This window comes from Ornithorhynchus anatinus, chromosome 11 (genome assembly GCF_004115215.2).
Source record: "Ornithorhynchus anatinus isolate Pmale09 chromosome 11, mOrnAna1.pri.v4, whole genome shotgun sequence".
Lineage (NCBI taxonomy): Eukaryota > Metazoa > Chordata > Mammalia > Monotremata > Ornithorhynchidae > Ornithorhynchus > Ornithorhynchus anatinus.
The window spans coordinates 42,792,474-42,810,876 of record NC_041738.1 but is presented as its reverse complement, the minus strand read 5'-3'; the positions used below and the strand labels follow the sequence as shown (position 1 = coordinate 42,810,876).

The 18,403-nt window shown below is 48.1% G+C and overlaps 1 protein-coding gene across 3 annotated transcripts in view; it reads left to right on the top strand.

Annotated features, from left to right (window-relative positions):
• Positions 1–18,403, top strand: part of ZFPM1 (zinc finger protein, FOG family member 1) — a 182,913-nt gene that overhangs the window by 139,256 nt on the left and 25,254 nt on the right. The gene's annotated exons all lie outside the window — the stretch shown is intronic.

Genomic DNA, 18,403 nt, shown 5'->3' with positions numbered 1-18,403 from the left:
CTAGGAGTCAATTTTTGATGTTTATAATGCTGTTTGAAGAGCTCAGATGAAAGATTCTATATTATCAGTGCAAGAAGCGACTGTTAATTTCACCCACGCCTAATCCATCCTGCCCAGGACAGTAACTGGCCCCAGTAAGTAGCTCAGATTAAGCGTGAAATTTTTAGTTAGGTGGCTGCTTTCTGAGTGCCGGTGGGTGATAATGGGGGTGGTCTGCATACCCGTGTTATACCCCAACCAACCCCCCAAATGCCAGATCCTTCTCCCCATGAGCTATTGGCCTCAGGAGCCCCTAATGGAGGTCTCTTCAGAATAACTACCCTGTCAGCCAATCCTGGTTTTCTTACCACTAAACCAGCAGGCTTGTCCAAATATAACCAGGCATTCCGGAGAGGGAGGGAGCATGCAAGAGATGGCTAGGGAAGGACAATGTCTGGACCTGTGGGTCCCTAACCTCCATAACCTGGGACCTCCTAAAGTCAGTCAATCACATTTATTGAGCACTTACTGTGTGCAAAGCACTGTACTAAGTGCTTGGAAGACTATAATACAACAATAAATAGACACATTCCCTGCCCACCATGAGATTAGCCTGCCTTAAATTCAAACTTTCTGGTAAGGTGTCACCCTAAAGAACACCTAGTCGCCTGCTCTCATGGTGGGGGCCCATCTCAGCAATTTGGCACATAATACCTGGTACCCTGGCATCAGTTCACTTTCTTCACAATGCCACTTGGCAGACGCCAGGCAGGGCTGCAGTAGGGGGAGCTGGGAGTAGCAAGGCTCACTCTTGTGCCCACCCTAAACTTACAAGTCGGGCTGAAACCACTTCCCTAGCAGAAATTCACGGGTGCCAGTGTCACCATGGAGACCTTCCATTTTAGACTCTGGCCCCAACTATTAATGAATATTATTATTGTTATCATAGCTGCATATTTATTTAACTCTTATCTCCAAAGAGATCAAAGCATTTTACAGATGCTAGCTAATTGGTCCTCACAACTTCCCCATGAGGTAGCCAGGAAAAGGGCTATATTATCACAGATGAGGAAACAGACCTAGAAAAAGGAAGTGACTTGCCCAAAGGCATTGTAACTGGGTCCATCTTAACAATTTACCTTGTGGTTGGCAAGTTTTCTCTTCAGGAACCTCAGTGAGTAAGCACTATTACAGGGCCAGGTGCGAGGTGGTGATTTTGGAACCAATTACCCAGTCGAGCTGCCTAGTGGAGTGAATCAACCAGAGATTGCTTGAGCTTCCATTGTACTTGGGCTGTACAGGGAGCACAAGAGATCTTGTTTGGAATAAGGCCTCCATGGAGGAACAGGCCCAACTAAGTCATCATGGGATATAAACCCACAGATGCACGATGGGAGAAACAGATAAGACATTCTTTCTACTCTCTGCTCACCTTCTTCCCTAGAGGGAGTGTTCCTTTTCACTACTCTGGATGATGTTTTTCTGACCCTGGGTGACTGACCATTTGGTATTTGTGCCTAAAATGAGGTATGTAGCACTTCTAGTTGAGGTTCCTGAAGAGAATTGCTATCATGACCCAAGATATTCACTTGGGTCCTGAATTACCCTGTTGGACTGACAACATGGAGCAAACCAATTGGGTAATTAATTGCTCAATCCTGCACTTCACTTGGGCTAAGTCAGTTGAAATCCAATCAGTGACTTCAGACTCAAGATGAAAAATGACTTGCATTTGCATAATGCCTGTCTCCAGGGAATCCAAAGCATGTACAGTATTTTATTTTCCATCTAGCAAATCCTCTCCATGACCCTGTGTGTAATAATCTATCCATTCTCTAGAGGGATAAATTGAGGTATTGAGTGGGCAAGTTGCCAGATCAAAACTACATGTCAAACAATAGATAAGGACCTGGGTTCTAATTGTATTCTACCACTTGTCTTCCCCGGCTGTTTAGAAAGGGACTTGGAGCAGAGGGAGGAAGTCTGGACTGACCCCTCTCACCTAAGCACTTGAGCACAATAAGCTCTTAATAAATGTCATTATTACTTCTACTATTTAGAGCATGGGCCTGAGACTCGGAAGGACTTGGGTTCTAATTCCAATTCCAACACTTGTCTGCTGGGCAACTCACTTAACTTCTTTTGCCTCTGTTACCTCATCTGTAAAATGGGGATTAAGACCGTGAGCCCCATGTGGGGCATGGACTGCATCCAACCTGATTGGCTTATATCTACCCTAGCATTTAGCACATAGTAAGTGCTTAATAAATATCACATAAAAAAGAGGGTAGTCCAAGAATAGGATGTGGATCGTGATTGCTTAGTTCACTGCTCTGACCCCAAAATTTCCTTACCTCAAGAGCGATGTTCCAGATGGGGGATGGTGGGCACCTTTTAAGGCACCAGAACTCTCATTCATATAATTGAATAAGAGATCAATGTCCATTTCACCTACATTTTGTCTACACCCTTTCATGTACAACCTGGATCTTCCAGGCAACTTGCTCACCAAGGATGCTCATCTAGGTCAGAACATCTTTCATCCTGCCCTCAGAAAAATGAGTCCAGTTGCCCTGATCTGGAGCTCTGCATGAGCAGAATTCATTTTAGGGGGTGCTACAATCCACGAGGCAGCTGAAGGATGCTGTAGCAGCATCATCTGGAAGGGAGCTTCTGACATTTAACAGAACCATGATCCTCTTCCTGAAATGGAGGGCTGTGGGCAACCCCTCTGCACTAAGCCAGAATCTGGCTAGGTTTGGGCACTGCTGGCACATAGCAGCCGTTCCATGACTTGTTTGGTCCTCGGTGCCATTGGATAGAATATTACACACAGGGTGAGTTCTGGATCGCTTTCAATTTGATCCGGCTCCCTTCTAGTTCATCGACGTTCCTGCAACTGGTACCGGGCCTGGCATGACCAGAACTGGGCAAGGCCCACAGAAGAACCAAGGGTAGGCCAGGTTGTCACGGGTCCTCCTGGGGTTTTGATCCAGGCAAGGCTGTATCTGGGCTTCCAGTGCTCCCTGGAGGTGCCTGGTGTCCTTTCACTTTTTTTTTTTTAATTTACTTCCTGGAATGAATCCAGTTTTCTTGAGTAACCGCCAGACAAATAATTGTGATGAGCAGATTAATTTGTCTATTGCAGCTCAAACGGCAACAGGGATTCTTCCCATTACCTGTCCAGCAGCCGTTTAATTGCCATCATGTAAAGAGAGAGGAAGTACTGTAGTGAACACCTTGATAGAAGCAGAGTCTTCTATTAATGTAACTTTTTCCAAGAAACATCTTCCCCTGGTATATTTGGGCCTAAAACTGTTGAGAGGCCTTCTGACTTCACTAAAAATTCATTTGCTTATTGACTGATTGGCTCTCCTCCTTCTCTGCTTCTTTATAGGACTATTCCTCCTCATCTGGGCATATTATTTGACTGTTTTTGATTCACACTGGCCTAAGATGATATCTTCTGCAGACACATCTCCAGAGTTGGCAGGATGTCCTGGGGTTCTCTGTTGTCCACTAGCCATGGCTAGCTCCAGGGTTACCCCAGGGACATAGAGGCCCAGGGGCCCCTAGGCCAATATAAATCCCCAGTACTCTGGATGGCCACTAAAGGCTAATGGATCAAATTAGGACCCTTGACTCCACCTTCAGCCCAGTGCTAGGTCTGGAAGAGATTAAGGAAAAGAAGATAAAAGACAGGGGCTAAGGAGAGGAGGGTAGGGAAGGGAGGATGGAGGAAAGAGCAGAAGAAATGGTGGCCGATAAGAGTCAGGAGTTGAGTTCCTTGATTTCCTCCCTCTTAGCCTGAGCCCCATGTGGGAAAGAGTCTGTGTCCAATCTGATTATCTTGAATCTACTGCAGCATTTAGTGCAGTGCTTGACTGTCAATCAGTCAATCTTGTTGAGCATTTACTGCATACAGAGCAGTGTGCTAAATGCTTGGGAGAATATAATAGACATGGTAGACACACTCCCTGCCCACAAGGAGCATACAGTCTAGAGGCACATAGTTACTGTTTAACAAATACCATTAATATTACTACCAACTGTGTGTGGCTTAAAGCAGGCAGTTAATTGGCTGTCAGCCTTAATTTTTCCACTGTGAAATGGGGAGAATGTCTTTAGTCCTGATTCTGAGGGCCTTGATTATCATCTCCAGGTAGAATTACCTGGGGAAACATTTGTAGTACCGTTTGCACTAGTCCTTCTTCATGATTAGTCACAAAGTTCTGGCTTATACGAAGGTGCCCATTTTATCCCCTTCTCTTCTGTCCTCCTCCTTGCTCTCATTCCAGTCCATACTTCACTCTGCTACCCAGATCATTTTTCTACAAAATCATTCAATACATGTTTCCCCACTCCTCAAGAACCTCTAGGGGTTGTCCATCCACCTCCGCATCAAACAGAAACTCCTTTCCGTCGGATTTAGAGCACTCCATCACCTTGCCCACGCTTACCTTACCCCGCTGCTTTCCTACCCAGCTTGCACACTTCGCTTTTCTAATGCCAACCTACTCACTGTACCTCGATCTCATCTATCTCACCACCGACCTCTCGCCCACATCCTGCCTCTGGCCTGAAAGCCCTCCCTCTTCATATCTGATGATCACTCTCCCCATCTTCAAAGCCTTGTAAAAGCACCATATCCTCCAAGAGACCTTCCCCAACTAAGCCCTCATCTCCTCTTCTCCCACCTCCTTCTGCGTCACCCTTGAACTTTGATTTGAACCTTTTATTCCCCCTCCCTCAGCTCCACAATACTATGTACATATCCATAATCTATTTATATTAATGCTTGTTTCCCCCTCTAGACTGTAAGAGCATTGTAGGCAGGGAATGTGTCTACCAACATGAAAAGCAGTGTGGTTTAGTGGATAGAGCATGGGCTTGGGAGTCAGAACGACCTGGGTTCTAATCCTGACTTCGCCACTTTCACTCATTCATTCATTCAGTCACATATATTGAGCACTTCCTGTGTGCAGAGACTGTACTAAGCGCTTGGGAAGTATAGTTCAGCAACAGATAGAGACAATCCCTACCCAATAACGGGCTCACGGTTTAGAAAGGGGAGACAGACAACAAAACAAGTAGTGTGATCTTGGGCAAGTCACTTAACTTCTCTATGCCTCAGCTACCTTATCTGTAAAATGAGGATTAAGACTGTGAGCCCCACGTAGGACATGGATTGTGTCCTGCCTGATTAGCTTGTATCTATCAGAGCATTTAGAACACTGCCTGGAGCATAGTAAATGCTTAAAAAAATACCATTTAAAAAAACAAAAAAACCCTCTATTATAGTGGACTCTCTCAAGCGCTTAGTACAGTGCTCTGGACATGGTAAGTGCTCAATAAATATGATTGACTGATGATGAAACCAAATTCCCAGCTTCCCTGTGCAGCAATGTGATGGTTAATTCAGTAAAGGATCTACCCAGAAAACGTGAACTACAATCTCTCTGCTTCTATTAATCTCATTAATGCCTATCATGGCAGGGCTCTAGCCCATCCGCACCATGTTTAAAGAGTATGCTTTTGCAGTGACCTGTGATATCTTACAAAATCCCAACAGGAGCTACACTACCTGCAGCTCATTGTTTCAGAATCCAGGGGTGTGTCAGAGTTTGAAAATTTTAAATGCCAATCTGTAGCACCTCCACACATTTCCACTTCCACACCCCATCCCAACCCCCCTGATTTTCTCTCATCTACACTCTTTTCAGCTTCAACCCAACCCCAGATTAGTATAGAGTGGAAACTGAATTTGTACCTACCCCTCCACCCCTGCCTTTGAAAATTCCTGATTTCTGTTCCCTGCGGTTTATTAATCCAGTCCTGTAAACTCCTTACAGGGCAGGGAACATGTGTACGGACTCTGTTATATTGTGCTTTCCCAAGTGCTTAATATAATGTCTGTACAAAGTGAGCACTCAAATACTGTTGATTGACTGATTAAACCTAGATCCCTACAAGAAAGTTGCACCCTATAATCTTGAAAGAAAACGGCTTATTATAAGTGGCTGCTCTAGGCCTGAGCCATGAGCCAGTTCAGTGAAAAATTTATTTTCCAAGTCTTAGTTTGGTGAAAAGCTTATTTTCCGTCTTAGTTATCTAAATGATCTACTATATGAAGCCAGGTTAATTTGGATAATCGAAAACATAATTTGGACCACCAAAAAAAAATTTTTTAGGGTATTTGTTCAGCCCTTACTATGTGTTAGGTACTGTACTAAGCACTGGGGAAGAAGCAAGTTAATCATGTTGTACACAGTCCCTCTCCCAAATGGGTTCACAGTCTAAGTGGGAGGGAGAACAGGGATTGAATCCCCATTTGACAGATGAGGTAACTGAGGCACAGAGAAGTTAAATGATTTGCTCAAGTTCACACAGCAGGCAGTGCTCAGGAGCCTCATCTTCCCTCCCAAACCCGGTCCTCTCCCATACTTCCCTATCACCGTGGATGGCACGACCATCCTTCCCGTCTCTCGGGCCCGCGATCTCGGTGTCATCCTTGACTCGTCTCTCTCGTTCACCCCACGCGTCCTATCCGTTACCAAGACCTGCCGGTTTCACCTTTATAATATCGCCAAGATCCACCCTTTCCTCTCCACCCAAACAGCTACCTTACTGCTACGGGCTCTCGTTATATCCCGGCTAGACTACTGTGTCAGCCTTCTCTCTGACCTCCCTTCCTCCTCTCTCGCCCCGCTCCGGTCTATTCTTCACTCCGCTGCCCAGCTCATCTTCCTGCAGAAACGATCTGGGCGTGTCACTCCCCTTCTTAAACAACTCCAGTGGTTGCCTATCGACCTCCGCTGCAAACAAAAACTCCTCACTCTAGGCTTCAAGGCTCTCCATCACCTTGCCCCTTCCTACCTCTCCTCCCTTCTCTCTTTCTACCTCCCACCCCGCACGCTCCGCTCCTCCGCCGCCCACCTCCTCACCGTCCCTCGGTCTCGCCTATCCCGCTGTCGACCCCCGGGCCACGTCCTCCCGCGGTCCTGTGACGCCCTCCCTCCTCACCTCCGCCAAACTGATTCTCTTCCCCTCTTCAGAACCCTACTTAAAACTCACCTCCTCCAAGAGGCCTTCCCAGACTGAGCTCCTCTACTCCCTCTACCACCCCCCCTTCACCTCTCCGCAGCTTAACCCTCTTTTCCCCCTATTTCCCTCTGCTCCTCCCCCTCTCCCTTCCCATCCCCTCAACACTGTACTCGTCTGCTCAACTGTATATATTTATTACCCTATTTATTTTGTTAATGAAATGTACATCGCCTTGATTCTATTTAGTTGCCAATGTTTTTACGAGATGTTCTTCCCCTTGACTCTATTTATCGCCATTGTTCTCGTCTGTCCGTCTCCCCCGATTAGACTGTAAGCCCGTCAAACGGCAGGGACTGTCTCTATCTGTTGCCGACTTGTTCATTCCAAGCGCTTAGTACAGTGCTCTGCACATAGTAAGCGCTCAATAAATACTATTGAATGAATGAATGAATGGTGGAGAGGAATTAGAACCCAGGTCATCTGGCTCCCAAGCCAGTGCTTTATCCACTAGGTCATGATGTTTATCCAAGATAGCTAGACCCAGTTGTGTTCAGTTATCCAAATTTTGGAATATCTAATTGCGCCTTGGTCCCAGTAACTTTGAAGTCTCTGGTCATTCCTGAAGCTGAAGTATTTCTGCCTTGTCCAGCGTGGAGAGGGAGAAAGAGAAACAGAGACAGAGAGAGATGGAGGGTGATAGAGACAGAGAGGAGCTGGCACGGCTCAGCATAGTGATTAAGGGAGCTCTGTCTCCTGACCAAGCCACCAGGTTTCCTGCAAATTGGAGGAATGAGTTCATGCCCATGAATCCTTGGCAGTATTCAAGATTTCCATAGAGAGCATTCAAAGTAGCGAACTGGCCTTTCCAAAAGAGAGATCTAATTGGGCCCGGCCGCTCTGGCCAAGCAGGCATCTGCATCACCGTAACTGCGTTCTGATAGCTGCGTGGCTCTTCCAGACTGTCCTGTTATCAGATACCTGCTCTGCATCAGTGAGAGGAAGCGACTGGCCTTTGGCCTCAGATTTCTCAGACTGCTGAGCTGATTGCACAGGAGCATGGTGGGAAAGGAAGCTGCAGAATAATGGGCCAAGAACCAGGTTCCTTCCCAGAGTTTCAGAAAGTGTTTGGATTCATTCATGGACAAGGGGCTTGGGGCGGATTGTTTGCCAGAAAAGTTAAGGTTGCCAGAGGGGAAAGGAAGAGACTATAGTAGGCTCAGAGAGGGTTTAAATGGACTTTTGACTATGAGGTTAGTAAGAGGAAAATGTCAAGGGTAATAGAAGGCACTTCCCTAGTCTCGCAGTGGCGTATCAAAGAGGGCCACCAACACACTGTTCTGTTGGCATCCCCATCAGGGATAGAATCCTGAGCAGCTCTAATCCATAATGCTATATGGCCTATCTCTCCCAAGTGCTTAGTGCAGTACTCTTCACATAGTAAGCACTCAATAAATATGATTGATTGATCTCAGCCACTCTCTTGCTGATCCTGTATGAAAATGAGTCTGCATTTATAAGGGTTTGGGAGATTTTCCTTTGAAAAGTAAATCTGAATACTAAAATGAGTATTAATAATCTAGGAGTACAAGAAAACCATAATTTCTATACCAAGCAATACTATTTAAGTGTACAGGGGATTGTCTCTCTGAGATTCCTTCCTGTCTGTAGACTCCCCATTGGTAGGGGATGTCTGGGAATTAGAGAGAGACAGAGAGACAGAGAGAGTCTAGGGGAAAGAACATGGTCCTGGGAGTCAGAGACCTGGCTCTGCCACCTGTCTTCTCTGTGTCCTTGGGCATGTCATTTAACTTTTCTTTGTCTCAGTTACCTCATCTGTAGAATGGGGGACTAAGACATGGACTGTGTCCAACCTGATAATCTTCTATCTACCCCAGTGCTTAGTGGAGTGCCTGAGACATAGTAAGAGCTTTTTTCTTTACAAATACCATTTAAAAATAACCTTGCCCTCTGAGTCCTCCACCAACTCCCCCCAACCCTCCCCTCCACCAAAAAAGGGAATTCATTGATTGACACTGCCACTTTCACATGCCCAGATCTGCCAGGCCAGTTCTCTTAGACCGTATGAGATTATTAGACAAACTCCCTTCTGGAGCCCTGATGGTACCTGTGGATTTGCCCTCTGGGAGCCAAAGGGAGTTTTCCTTTAGGAGTCTGTCTAGCCCTGAATCAATCAATCACTGGGGCGTACTGAGGGCTTACTGTGTGCAGAGCACTGTAATAAGTGCTTGGGGGAGTACAATGCAACAGAGTGGTAGACAAGTTCCCTGCCCACAATAAGCCTACAGTCTAGAGGACATGGCACCACCCTGGTTACAGCTCCCCATCCCTTTTTAAATTGTGGTATTTGTTATGTACTTATTATGTGCCAAGAACTGTACTAAGTGCTAGCATAAATACAGAATAATCAGTTCAGACTTGGTCCTTGTCCCACCTGGGGCTCACAGGCTTAATCCCCATTTTACAAATGAGGAAACTGAAGCAGAGAAGTGACGTGACTGGCACAAGGTCATTGCAGACAAGTGGCAGAGCTAGTATGAGAACCCACAGCTTTCTGACTCCCAGGCCCGTGCTCTTCCCACTACACCATGTAAGCACTTAAAAAATACCATAAAACAAACAAACAAATACCATTTTTAGAAAACCTTGTAAGAGATAGTTAAGTGCGATCACTACCACTAGAACCATCTAGATTTTTTGCTGTGTTTTTGGTTTCTTCCCCGTCTAGGAATGGAAGGAGAAATGAGCCCATAAAGTCCCTTCCAAAATTCTTGGAGAAGTTCTGGAATTATTTCTCTTAAGTGCCAAGAGGAATAGTCAGACACCCATTTCTTCCCTTGCCTCCTGCCTGAGTGTATCGGTGACCTGGGGGGCCATGATTGGTCCGAGACGAAGCTTCACCCAAGAAAATACTCCTGCAGCTCCACCCCGGGCTAATGAGAGGTTGTTTGTGTCTCCAGAGATGGGGGTCTCCCTTTCAGGGAAGCTCCCAGGCCAATGCTTTATCCATCACCAACCCCCCGAGGGTCCTCAATCCTGCCCCAAATGCCTCTCAGTGTTCCATTAAGCAGATATCACTCCATCAGGGAGGACCTGGGGTGTTGACCCTTCTCATTTTAGCTGGCATGACATTTTCCTTCCAAATCTCTACTAGGACCTCTTCCTCTTCCTCCCTTTCCTTTTCCCCTTCTCCTCCTCTTCCTCTTTCTCCTTTTCATCCTCCTGTGGCATTATCTTCCTGAGAGACTTGGTACATGACACATCCTCTAGACTGTAAGCTTGCTGGGGACAGAGAACGGGTCTTCCAACTCTATTGTACTCTTTCAAGAGCCTAGTCAGTGCTCAGTAAGTGATCAGTAAACACCATTGATTGATTAGAAGCATTTCCCAAGCCCAGCAAGACACCTCAGCAAAGGAGGAAAAGGAGTCATCCCCAAGCTTTGAAGTTCTTGTAAAAGTCTTCTCTTTCTCTCTCATTCTTTCTTCTCTCTCTCCTCTCTTTCTTTTTTTAAAGCCCAGGCCTCATTTTATCTTTGCAGAATTAAATCCTTGATTAACCCTTATCTTTCCATTTTGGCGGCTATCTCTGCTTTGGCGCCGGGTGTCCAGACACACAGTACAAGATGATTGATTTCTTAAAGATATGCGCTGCTTTCTGATACTTCATTTATTGTCTAAATATTTTTGCTAACATTTCAGCAGGCCCCTTATCGAGCTCGGTTGATGATTTCCAGCTCGGCTCTTGCTGCCTGCCTCCCTTCCTATCTCTGCCCAGAGAACTGAGGAAGGAATCGCCGGTGCAGTCTCCCAGATAGCCACTATCACCCTCCAGTCTATTTTTCTTCGTTGTTTGGAGAGAGAAAGAGGGAAAGGGGAAGAAGGGGGTGGAGCGGAGGGGGAAGCATCAACCTTTCCCTGCACTGGCCTCCCTCCTCTTAACTTGTCATTGCTCCCTGTCATCCCCCTACCCTCTGAGGGATGGATAGTTTCAAAGGGCCTTGGGAAGGATGCTCCCAGATCGTCCCAGAAACAGCAGAGGGGGAGCTGCAGGAAGGGAGTGGGAGACCCTGAAACGCGACAGTTCCATGAGGCCTCTGGGCCCTGATCCATTGTCCCAGGGCATGGTCTAGTGGATAGAGCACGGGCCTGGGAGTCAGAAGGACCTGGGTTCTAATCCCAGCTCTGACACTTGCCTGCTTGCTGTGTGACCTTGGACAAATCGCTTCACTTCTCTATGCGTCAGTTACCTCATCTGTAAAATGGGGATTAAGACTGTGAACCCCATGCAGGACAGGGACTGTGTCCATCCCGATTTGCTTGTATCCACCCCGCCGCTTAGTACAGTGCCTGGCATATAGTAAGTGCTTAGCAAATATCGCAATTACTATTACTATTAATAACCAGACTCCCTGGCAGAACCAGGCACTGGGGAGCGGTGGAGTAAGCCAGAACACAAAAACATGGAGTCTACATTGGGAAAGGGAGGTAAAGAGGCTCCTCTTTCCTGGCCCCACCAGTGCTTCCTGCCACTGCATCCTTGGCGAGGCCCAAACTCAGCCACTCTAGGGCGCACAGCTGCTCTGGCTTAGCTCCAGTTATGGGCATAGCCGCACTGCCAGCCTAAGCAGCCAGAAAGTAAGTTCTCTGATCCTCACCCAACTGGATGTGTGTTTAGCCTCTTGGTGGTGAAGTTGTATTTAGGCATTCTTACAATTTAGCACCTTACAAGTGCTAATGAACTACTTTAGCACAATAGATAACCCTGGTCCTGGACACTCTCTTGTCATTATTCATTCTTGCTGTGGTTTAAAGGCCTCAGAACCCAATGAGGGTCTTCTGCAACCCCAGCAGGAGAGGCAGCGCGATCTGTTGGTGAGGGCACTGGCCCCGGAGTGAGGAGATCTCAGTTGCAAGCCTTGCTGTGTGATTCATTCTTTGTCTGTCCATGGTTCCCTCTCTTGGCCTCAGTTTCATCATCTGTGAAATGGCACTTGTGTCACCCACCCCCCCCAGCTCACAAGGAATTCTGGGTAATATCTTAATTTTTGACTTTTTTGTGTCTGCTTCGCTCCTCCCCTCTCCACGCCACCCACTCCTTTGCCCGCCCTCCCTTTACCTCTTTAAATTGAGTATTTCTTGCACGCCAGGGACTATGTCTTCATTAATTCCCAGGTTTCCTTCCCAATCTTAGTACAGGGCTTCACAGAATGTATGGTCTTAAAAAAATGATGATGATGGGAAAAGCATAAAACTTTTATCTTTGGGTCAGTTTGTCTTGATCTATCTAGGAGGGGGACTGACACTCGGATTCCACCTTTTGAGAAACAGCATAGTCTAGTGGATAGCATGTGGACAAGGGAGTCAGAGGGCCTGGGTTCTAATCCTAACTCCCCCACTTGCCTGCTGTGTGACCTTGAGTAATCCACTTAACTTCTCTGTGTCTGATTCCTTATCTGTGAAATGGGGATTCAGTGCTTATTCTCCCACCCACCCTAGATTGTGAGCCCCATGTGGGACTAGGACTGTGCCCAACCCGTTTATCTTGTATCAACTCCAGAGTTTAGAACAGTGCTTGCTACATCGTAAGCACTTTACAAATACCACAATTTGTTCATGATAATATGAGATAATATTATCATTAATAATAATGCTGGTATTTGTTAAGCGCTTACTATGTGCAGAGCACTGTTCTAAGCGCTGGGGTAGATACAGGGTAATAAGGTTGTTCCACGTGAGGCTCACAGTTAATCCCCATTTTACAGATGAGGTGACTGAGGCACAGAGAAGTTAAGTGACTTGCCCACAGTCACACAGCTGACAAGTGACAGAGCTGGAATTCGAACTCATGACCTCTGACTCCGAAGCCCAGGCTCTTTCCACTGAGCCACGCTGCTTCCCCATTAATGAGAACAGCATGGCCTAGGGGAAAGAGCATGGTCCTGGGAGTCAGAGGACTTGAGTTCTAATCCTGGCTCTGCCATGTGTCTCTCATGTAGCCTTGGGCAAGTTACTTAACTTCTCTGTGCCTTAGTCATCTTGTCTGTAAAATGGGGATTAAATCCTACTCTCTCCTACCTAAACTGTGAACGCCACATGGGACAGAGACTGTGTCCATACTGATTAACGTGCATCTTCCACAGTGCTTAGAATGATGCTTGGCACATAATAAGTGTTTAGCAAGTACCATAATAATAAAAAATAATAAAATGCATTTTGAGGTAGGTGATGTTGAGGAGTTGGGCAGAACCCTCTCCCCCTCCCTCCCACCATCCCCTGATGTTTGGAAACAGGAACAGTAGCTCATTATGGGCAGGGGACATGTCTGCTCTGTTGTATTGTACTCTCCCAAGCGCTTAGTACACAGAGTAAGCACTCCATAAATACCATTGATGATGATCTTAGAAAATCAAACAGCCATGGATGGTTTGGAGGTGAGCACTGCAAAGGAGGAAGTGAGTGACTCCAAAAGGAATAGAGAGAGACAGAGGCCCAGAAGTGATGCCATGTGCCTAGACTGTAAGGTCATGGCAGGAAACGTGACCACCAACTCTGTTATATTATACTCTCCCAAACACTTAGTACAGAGCTCTGCACACAGTAAGCACTCAATAGATAACCCCGATTGAGTGACTGAAGTGTAAGAGTCAAACTCCCGCTGCTCAGGAGGGAAGTGTGAGGGTGAACCAAGCAGAGTGGGGTGACCTTGGAAGCCGGGGGGAGCAGACCCAGAGAGAGTTCAAATGGACATTATTTCAGCTGCCCACTGCACCTGCCTTCAACATCTCTTTCCATCATTCATTCATTCATTGAGTCGTTTTTATTGAGTGCTTACTGTGTGCAGAGCACTGTATTAAGTGCTTGGAAAGTATAGTTCAGCAACAGAGTCACTCCCTGCCCAACAACAAGCTCACAGTCTAGAAAGGGGGAGACAGACATCAAAACAAGTAAACAGGCATCTATAGCAACAATATAAATGTATAGAATTATAGATATATGCACATTAATAAAATAAATAGAAAAATCAATATGTACATACACCTTGCCCCACTTCTGCAGGATTATCAAGTTTGAAGCCCACATCTAGTGAGCATTTAGCACACAGGCTGCTGTAGTCTCCCAGTGGCCAGCTGGCTGGTTCCTGAATTCCTCACTTTCCCAGCCCATCCAGAGCACCTCTCCATAGTACCCCGCTTTAGTGAACTCTTTTAGGGAGAGGCCATAATTTGGAGTCCATGTGTCCAGCTGGACCACCCAGTTCTCAGCTAGAATAGACCATTTCCCCAAAGCAACCTTGCTGGCTGTGGGGATGTGATGTTGCTGTGAATCCCTGAGGGAGCCCTGTTGTTGCTGGGGTGCAGATGTAGCTGCCGCTGGGCTGGAAGCGAGGGGTCTCCTGGAAAAAAACACTTCCTGGAACAGCTGGAAGAGCTCTAAAAGATGGGAGACCTGAACTGGGCAGAGATGGTGGGGATCAGGTGGGGCATCCATTCCCAGGGGAGGCGGGGCAGCCTGGCCTGCAGGCTGGGAACATTAATCAATCAGTGGTATTTATTGAGCGCTTACTACATGCAGAACTCTATAATGAGTGCTTGGGAGAGTACAAGTCAACAAATTTAGACATGTTCTTTGCCCACAGTGAGCTTACAAGCCAAGACTCCCAAATCCCACAGGTGCTTCGGCTTCCATGCGGACATGCTTCCACTGCACATTTCTAGTGGCTTTCCCATACCTACTGGGACCCCTCTGCCCCCATGTCAAAGAAGGCTGAAACAGGGGATCATGGCTCCCCTTTAGCTTGTCCCCCTCCATTTCTCAGAATGGGGCAATCCAGGCCAGGGGTTCAAGCATTGTTCGTTACTAACCCCGGTGGTTCTGGACTCTAGTCCCCACAGGCTCTCAAGTTCTGTTATTGCTAACAATAATATTCAGTGTTTTCCTAAATCCTTCCCTCTGTGGAGTTCAGAGCTCATGCTTCCGCACATCTGGCGCAGTAGGTGGGCAGGGAGCAGGGATACGAGACTCATTGTATGAATGGGGCAAGGAAGGCATTTCCTTTGCATCATTGTCCAGGTTCTGGCAGATCTCTGCCTCAGCCCCGTGCTGTCTCCCGGCTGCAATGTGGGCGTCTGCCCTGGCTTGCTTGAATGTGGATGAGAAGGCACTGGGCAACTCGGCCTTTAACATCGCCCTCTGTACTGGTCTCGGGGGTCCATAATGGAGGAGTTTATTTGGAAGGAGTCGCTCAGGCCTCCTTCCGAATGGAGTATCCATGAGGCACTTGGGGGTGACAGAGTAAATCATGTTCCATGCCCTTAAGGGGTTTACAGTTTAATGCCCAACACTCCAAAACTCTTCAGATCCCATCCTAGAAAAAGCTTCATGCAAGGGTTAGCATGGGCATGATTCTGAGCCTGATTTGGCAGGTTATGGGGTGGATGGGCAGGGGAGAGTCAGGGGGTCCACTGTTCAGTCCCACTGCATTTCCTTCACCCACCTCTTCTCCCAAACCGTGAGGTAGGACCCCAGCCTGGGGTCTGGGTTCTGCCACTCTCAAAAATACCCTGCACCCCACCCTCTGGGCTCCGCGCACCCCAGATAGCATTTGCGCTGTGTGCTGCTAGCCAAACCAAAGTTCAGAATCACGTAGGTGACTGTCTGAGGCTGAACAGCACCTCGCTGATACCACCGTCCGGGGGCGGATCTGAGAAACCCAGAGCGCCGCCAGTCCCTGATCCTCCCTTGCCCCTCTGCTCCCGAGTGGATAAGCACAGGGATAAGAGTCTCGTCTCTGTGTCCTACCCCGGACGTGACCCTCCCTTGAACCCGGCGGTTTTTCTTTCAGGGTCTCTCCCATTGACACAAGAGTTTCCTCCCTTCTCCCTCAGACCTAGCGGTGCCTGTGGAGTCCGTCTGGGGCACGGCCCAGGCCCGGGGCCCGCCAAGCTCAGTGGGACGAAAGGAGGGAAGCCCCTCCTGGCTTCACCTGGGGGGTAAGGGAGCCAGGAGGAGTCGAGGCTATGGTTTTGGAAGTGGTCTCTTGCTTTCTAAGGAACCCCGAGTCTTTCCCCGGGTGACTTCCCCTCTTGCCATCCCCGGGCCAGTACCCCAAGAGCTTGAGGTAGCCCTGTCCCCTTCCAGCCAGCCCCCTCTGGCCGGCCCACTCCGGCCCTCCAACTCTGTAAAGTTAATTAATAACCAGCAGTGCCGTCCGTCCCCCCCTACCCCCCTTCTGTTTTTTTGATGCTGTTTTATGAGACGTACAGTGAGGGTTCGGAGCAGTCCCAGATAAAGTTGTAACAGCGGATGCGGTGGAGATAGAGTTTCTGATGGTTATCAGGGCGAGTGCAGAATTGAGACACTGACCTCTTTGTTAAGGGAAAAACAAGGAGGGTTCTCAGATCCACGAGGAAAATTTAAAGAGCCCGTCACCCTGTGGCTTGGCCCAGGCAGAAGCAGAGGATAAGGGGCTCCCTGCAGGGGTCTGGGGGTCGGAGTCGGGCTTGACCGATGGAAAAATGGTATTCAGGCATGACTGCCGGCAGGGGGGTAGATTTCAGGCCACGATTTCTTTCTCAGTCCCGTGGCGAACTATGAGTTGAAAGGAGACTGTTTGGAGTTCTGGTCGCCACTGCTGAAGGTTGTGAGCACTGGGAAGTAGGGCCTGCAAGGAGATCTCCATGACTTCATACGCTTTGGCAGAAAGCATACCTGGGGAAATTAAAAATAGCTCATTTCCCATTTCACCTCCTTCATGCCCACCCCCAACCCCGCGGGGAACTGGCAGGGGGCCCGGGGGTCGGGGGTTGAGGGGAGGGCTCCGATTGCTGTCCCTTGGCATTCCCCAAGAAAGGAGCCATTATGGTAAGATTGTTCAGAATTGGAAAAATAAATAAATAAGCAGCCCCTCACTATTCAGACCAACCCTGAAGGAAGCCAAAAACCGAAATCTGTTTCCTGACCCCAACACTTCCCCCCAGCCAGGCCCGCTGTGGGTTCGGTGGGTCCAAGGATGAGGAGCCAGGCACCTCGGCCCCCCCGGGAGTCTGCCCCTGACCGGTGTGAACGGACGGTAGCCATGTGACCATTGTGATGGCCAAGGGCAAGGTTGGGTTGGTTGAGTGGGCCACCTGGCACTGGTTATTCCCGGGCTGCTTGGGCTTCCCATCCGGTTCAGAGAAGCTGCCCAAAGTGCCATTTTTCCACTAAATGAGGACGTGATCCTGGCCCTGAATGATAGGGCTGGTCCAGCCTCACGGACTCAGGTGGTGGGCCTGCTTTCCGGTGTCTCTATTAATAATAATAATAATACTTGCGGTATTTGTTAAGGGCTTACTACGTGCCAGGCACTATACTAAGCACAGGTTTAGATACAAGTAAATCAGGTAGGACGCAGTCCACATCCCATCTGGAGCTCATAGTCTCAGTCCCCATTTTACAGATAAGATAACTGAGGCATGGAGATGTGAAGTGACTTGCTCAAGGTCGTGCAGCAGAAAAATGGCACAGCTGGGATTAGAGCCCATGACCTTCTAAATTCCCAGGCTCATGCTCTATCCACTAAACCATGCTGCTTCTCCCACTTGGGCATACAGCCCCATCTTGCCCCGGCCCTTGCTCCTTCCCGAGATTGGTTTCTCTGAGGGCCAGCTGTGTATCAACTGGGGCCACGCTAGTTTACCCCTCTGAGGACACAGCTCTTTTCTGAAGTTCCAGGGAACAAACTAAGATCTCATTGGTATGCTATTGCTTTATAGTAAACCCTCTCTTATACAAAGGAATTCTAAATTCCTATGCAAAATGTTAGTACTTAAAGGTTTATTTTTTGGTTATTTGGTTATTATGTATCACAGAGCCAGTGCCTTCCCCACGGGAGTCATAGACTCGTGTTTTTGAACAGTTAGTACAACTTCCCCTCCAGCCGCTCCGCATGGGGCTGGCTGAGGCCACTGCCGGCTATGTCTGTCCTGGGGAATGGGAAGCAGAGGGCATCCTGACAGTGACAAACTTAAGGCCCAACTCCTCTACCTACCCACCCTTCTCTCCTTGGCCCTCCCCTAGGGTCCACCAGCACCTGCCCTCCTTTCCCTCCCTATTTTTTCCCCAGCCCGGGTCCATCTGGAGCGTGGCCAGCTCAGCTGGTGGGAGCCCTCCTCCAAAAGGACAGCCTGGGGCTTTGGAAGGATGCTGAGAAGGAAGAAGAGGGTGGACAGAGGGATTAGCATACCTTGGCTGCCCCAGAGTAACAGGTGCTATTGGAACCACAAGCCTGCAGGCTGACGACCTGGCTCAAGTAGTAATAATGCCAAGGATGCAAGGGTCTGGCCATGTCTTGGGGAAGAGGTGGACAGAGGCATTGGTAGAG